The sequence below is a fragment of the Homalodisca vitripennis genome, unplaced genomic scaffold (assembly GCF_021130785.1).
Source record: "Homalodisca vitripennis isolate AUS2020 unplaced genomic scaffold, UT_GWSS_2.1 ScUCBcl_37;HRSCAF=720, whole genome shotgun sequence".
NCBI lineage: Eukaryota > Metazoa > Arthropoda > Insecta > Hemiptera > Cicadellidae > Homalodisca > Homalodisca vitripennis.
Genome location: NW_025776146.1, coordinates 64,048 through 70,687, shown reverse-complemented (window position 1 = coordinate 70,687; position 6,640 = coordinate 64,048).

Below are 6,640 nucleotides of genomic sequence, written 5' to 3'. Positions count from 1 at the left end.
CAAAGGAAATGTAAATGAACTGGTGTATTTTATAGAATATACTAATATAAAATTTGTTGCAATTATTGTTTTTATCAAGTTGTACTAAAGGTCTCCCATTAAATTTATGTGAACATAAGAGAATATCGTTTAAACTACAAAACTGTATTCGAAGGTCTCTAAACGCAAATGCAGTTCAAGTAATTAAAATTATGTATTATTATTTATTATATATTGTAATAAAGCACTAAAATGGGATTTATATTTAATTTTTTTATCAAAAACAAGTTAACCTTTTATACATGTTTTACTTTCGTGCAATAAAATATTAAAAATTTAGTTTTACGTCAGCCAGTTTTTTAAATAGTTGTACAAAGATAGTAATAAATGCATAATGCATTATTTATGTTTTCATATTTTAATATATAACATGTATTGATGTTGTATACTTTCAATATACATATTATTTAGAGATTGCTGCTGGATTAAACAAAGGAATTTTCAATATTCATGTACCTTCACACAAAAAATCGGTCACATGCACAGAGGTAAATAACGGTAATTTAAAAAATAATTCATCTCTATATACCGTCTAGTTTTGATCCATACAGTCCTAAACTGTGCCTCCAGCGACACAATATCTAGCACTTTTACCTTACTGATGCTTATTATAAAAATATTATCTGGACCACAATATTCTGTCCTAAAACATTAAATCTAGAAACTCAAATCCTCAACGTGGTGCCATTAGGCACACAGACCTGGTAAACATGATAAATATTGTTACTACTATGATTTGTAACATGAAATGGGACATGTTCATATTCTCTCACATCATCAGGAAAAAGGATACACTACAATATTTTACCGTTAGAAACCTTATTAAGTGTTATAATCCTGTATTTTTCCTTGTACGTCAGCGACCTCCAACAAGGCTAAAATTATTGAAGATCCACTAACTAACCCTTAGGTCATTTATGGATACAGAATTACTCTGCTATTGTCTGAACTAGGTTAAGAAGGTGACACATTCCGACTGAGGTGTCTTCGGCCATTCCTGATACAAATATTGCAATATTAACTTTGAACCTAGGATTAATATTGAATAGCAATATAATATTTCTAATTACTTCTTCAATCATTTACTACATCACGTCTATTGGTTATTAGAGTTTAATTTTATTATAATTTTCTGGGATTTAAGTTTTTCGTATTTCTCCAGTAGTAAACCTTGGAAAACTACATCCTCTTCCGAAATAATCGTAATTTTTTAAATTATATATGATACTTCGTTTTCATTGAAATTAGTAATTTTTAAATACCTATTATAGCCTATTTAATTATTTTCATATTTCTCAAACTAAATGCCCGTTATATTGTAAAGTATTCAAACTTTAATGAAGCAATCTAGTTTTTGTAGGAAGGTAAAACTTATTATTATAAATTATTATGGCTATATAAACAGTAATGAGTAAGTAATAAACCTTGATTGTTCTAGTCTCTACCACCGAGTACACTGTAATATAGTTCGGAATAACAAGCACTATGTGATTGATTTGTTTACTAAATTACTCCTTTAAATATTTATAACTTTAACATTTATTTAGTTTAGATTATATGAGATTGTTTCTTTCCTAATATAATAGTATAAATTAGTGAGGGGACTTTATGTAAGATTAAATATTATTTGATTTCACTATAAAAAGTTTTGAAAGGCAAGTTACAATTTCAGGTAACTGCGTGATTAAATTTGAATTATAAGTTAAATATATTACGGATTAAAAGTATGTTTATAAAATCAAACAAAAATGTCAGTGGATTGAAATGGCCACCTGAATGTATGAATGAGTTTTAAGACCGCTTCATGAGTCAATTTCAGAACACCATTATAAAAATTTCTAAACAATGTATTTTTAAGCAAATAAACAACAATTCAGGTGCAATATAAAAAAAATGTGTAGATAATGAAATCCACATGTAATGTATACTATGAGAACCAGTAGTATTGTCACAAAATTGTTCAATTTTCTTTATTATTTAAGTAGTACCAAATTTAATTTTTGGATTTTGTACAATGAATGGTGTCTTGAAGTTGGACTGTATGACATCATATGGAAACAATGCAAAGTATAAAAAAGGCTTGGCAATATGATAGTAATTTGTGCATGAAGATCCACCAATTCTTACTATTATAATGTATGTTAGTAAGCCACTATAATGCTTTTTAATGAGACGTGGTTATAAACAAGTTACAGTTAACATTACAGTAAGAGTCAACTACTGAGGTAAATCAGTTATAAAAAACACCAATTGGTTTATGTAGAATTATAAATTTATTGTAGCAGTTATATAAAAAATATTTCTTTTGAATGTAATGCAAATAATTTACAACCGTTGAATATCTAAGAAATGTTACCACATCATTATTAGAAAACTAAGTAAAATCAGGAATATTGTAAACAGTTCGTGGGAGAAGGGTAAAACGATGTGTCGGTTATAAGACACCAAGATACACATCATTCGATCGGTAAATATTCACTCTTCTCTTCTACTGAAAATTGATACCCTTCATGTTTCCACCTCGACTCCCATAACTATTTAGCACTCGAATAACTTTATTCGTCTTTCATCTCTAGAAATTAATAAATTCACTTGGAAAAGAATTTTACTAAATTTTTAGTAACGTGGAAGATATTTGTGAGGATTTGTACTTATCTTTATTTATTTGTTATTTGAATAGCTCATAGTGCCTAAAATAAATAAATTCCATGATGGTTGAAAATAAATACATAATATGCAATAAAAATGCAAATAAACAAAAGTGTCAGGAATTAATATTAGTTACGTATATACGCAACATATACAAATTCTGCGTATCCTAAAAGACAAATTGTCATAAGCACTTTGGAAAGAATTAATACGTAATAACGACTCAGTTAGAAGGTATTCGATTCAATCAATCTATATTTGAATTAAAATTACAATTTTTGCTCTGAAAACTAGGACTATCCTGGCTTTTCGATTAATTTGCCTATATAAAATAAACATTTTATCATGATATGAACAACTAATGGTAGGAACCTAAACAAAAGAGTCGTTTTAAAACCAGGAGTGTTTGGAAAAATATTCAGTCGTTATTAAGTGTAGACCTGTAAAGATTCTTATGTAATTAGAAAATAAATACATTTAGTCTAATACTAATTGCAGGGTATTACAATTTTTGAATAATACATGTGTTTGAGTACAAGTATTACTCAAAAAGCGATATATATTAAATACAGGATGTTCTCAGTAAATTAAAATTATAGCTGGAAAACTATATAAATTATTATAATATCCATACTTTTTTATTGTTTGTAATAATATTACATAGAAATAAACTAATCAATAAATGGATTGCAGATGGCGGGCGTGATAGGTTTCGTCAGTATTTTTCCTCCATCTACACCTAGGTATGCTGTACTATTAACGTATTTAATTTATGTAATTTGATTTTAGAATACATTCAATGTTATTCCGAGTGTGTAGTGAGGTTGTGTACTCCTTCGAATGCAGAGAGGACGTGTGGTATATGCATGTGAGCTGTGTTTGCGTGTTTTATGTGTGTGTGTTTGTGTTTTTTACGTGTGTATGTTCATTTTCTACATAACATACACTTCAGTTTCTAATTACAATATGTATAATTTCAGATTTTTAGTTTTTATATTCGCTCAATGTATTCAGGTATTTCATGAACTGGTCTTGTATAATTTCTTGGAGGGTTAATTTTTCTATGTAATTTGTTTTATGAACATTTGTTAATAGTGTTAAACCATTTCCTTATTTTAATTTAAGACTTTTTAGTGTAATGAGTTTAGTGCAGACCGATGATCGTTTCCCCACACACAAGCTATGCCCTGATAACTTCCCAAAAAAAAAAAAATCTTTTTATTTATTTTTGTTACTCTGTATGTAAATTATGGGTAAATACAATCAATTAATATTGTTAATATTTGTATGGCTTGTTTAGAGTTTCAAGTTTCAGCACCTGTTATTATAAATAATAATATGAGTCTGTGTTTGTCTATAGTCGTGCAATTACTGTCAATATGTCACCATATGTTGCTACTGAAAATTATACTTAAAACTTTTAGGTCGATAAAACATGTAGTTGTTCATATTATGTGTCAATAGTATGAATAGACCTTCTGTTAATAAGTACTAGACAGGTAGAAAAAACAGTTCCAGTTCCACCCTTCCAAACAGATACTGACATACAGGAAACGTCACAACAACGATGCCTTGTTTAAACACACAGTTACGAGTGATGCGGAAACCATAAACAGTCCATAGCTGAGTGAGCATCTCGGCCAACAGTTGTGTGACATACAGGAAACGTCACAACAACAATGCCTTGTTTAAACAAACAGTTGCGAGTGATTCAGGCACAATAAACAGTCCATAGCTGAGTGAACATTTCAGCCAACAGTTGTGTGACATACAGGAAACGTCAAAACAACAATGCATTGTTTAAAAAAACAGTTACGAGTGATTCAGACGCAATAAACAGTCCATAGCTGAGGGAACATCTCGGCCAACAGTTGTGTGACATACAGGAAACGTCACAACAACGATGCCTTGTTTAAACACACAGTTACGAGTGATGCGGAAACCATAAACAGTCCATAGCTGAGTGAGCATCTCGGCCAACAGTTGTGTGACATACAGGAAACGTCACAACAACAATGCCTTGTTTAAACAAACAGTTACGAGTGATTCAGGCACAATAAACAGTCCATAGCTGAGTGAACATTTCAGCCAACAGTTGTGTGACATACAGGAAACGTCAAAACAACAATGCATTGTTTAAACAAACAGTTACGAGTGATTCAGGCGAAATAAACAGTCCATAGCTGAGTGAACATCTCGGCCAACAGTTTGTGTGACATACAGGAAACGTCACAACGATGCCTTGTTTAAACACACAGTTACGAGTGATGCGGAAACCATAAAGAGTCCATAGCTGAGTGAGCATCTCGGCCAACAGTTGTGTGACATACAGGAAACGTCACAACAACAATGCCTTGTTTAAACAAACAGTTACGAGTGATTCAGGCACAATAAACAGTCCATATCTGAGTGAACATTTCAGCCAACAGTTGTGTGACATACAGGAAACGTCAAAACAACAATGCATTGTTTAAACAAACAGTTACGAGTGATTCAGACGCAATAAACAGTCCATAGCTGAGTGAACATCTCGGCCAACAGTTGTGTGACATACAGAAAACGTCAAAACAACAATGCATTGTTTAAACAAACAGTTACGAGTGATTCAGACGCCATAAACAGTCCATAGCTGAGTGAACATCTCGGCCAACAGTTGTGTGACATACAGGAAACGTCACAACAACAATGCATTGTTTAAACATACAGTTACGAGTGACGCAGACACCATAAACAATCCGTGGCTAAGTGAGTGTCCTCGGACAACAGTTGTGTGACATACAGGAAACGTCACAACAACAATGCATTGTTTAAACATACAGTTACGAGTGAGGCAGACACCATAAACAATCCGTGGCTGAGTGAGCATCTCGGCCAACAGTTGTGTGACATATAACTACGTTAGTTGTACTAGAGTGTCATTCTGTTTCAACTTGTCTGCTATTGACTTAAATTTGTCACTGTAATTGGCGTTTCAGTGCAGTCCAAAAGACGATGTTAATCATAAAAATATATCCATTGAATTGACAATAGAAAAGTCCAAGTCTGGCTTAAATTTTTAAATAATGTAAAGTTTTAATATGTAAGATAATTTGATTTAATGAATATAAGAATGGGATTACGTAGAGATAATACTGTACGTTGAGGACAAATATACAAAATAAAAAAGATACAGGTCTTTAATTTTAGCCTTTTAGTACCTTTTTGCAATTGTTAATTATTCCGCTTAAACACTTTTAATTATACTTGTAATGTATTATGAAAATGTTAGGAAATCTCCATGAGAACAGATAAATTTTATAAACTTAAAGGTTTATGGAATAATAGCAGCTCTATTGTGAATGACTTTACGTCACAGAAAAATTCGGTAACATCATTTTTGCAGAGCTGCTGCTGTTGCGAAGTCGAAGCAAGGGCAGAGCATCTTTTAAGGCATTATATGAATTCATATAATCATCTTTTCCGGAGCTATATCTTCAGTTCTCGCGCACTCCAGTCAAAACACACACAATTTCATATTTTCTTCCCAGAACTCTCAAGATCAGCGTAATCTTCTGATTATGCACTTTTCTCTTTCATAAAATATCCTCGACTATGAACTATGTAGTTTTCAGACTATATATTTTAATGTAAATTTATCTGACGGGAAAGATCTTTACATAGCGTTACAGAAATTTTGAAGATTCCCCACTTTACGTAGCTACATATATAACTACGAGTATTTATTATCCACCGATAATATTCTTATCATATTTTATGAGAAGTGCGTTTTTTCTCGTGGCTTAGGTGTGCTCAAGTACTCAAACAGAGGTGCTTAAAATTAATAAATCATTGAAAAATCTGCAAAGAGTACGGGGGACCTAAATTTAATCATTAATTAACTTATTTCTTATCATTATTTTAGGATTTCATAAATGTTTTATAGCCAAATAAATTATAAATTTTGGCTATAACT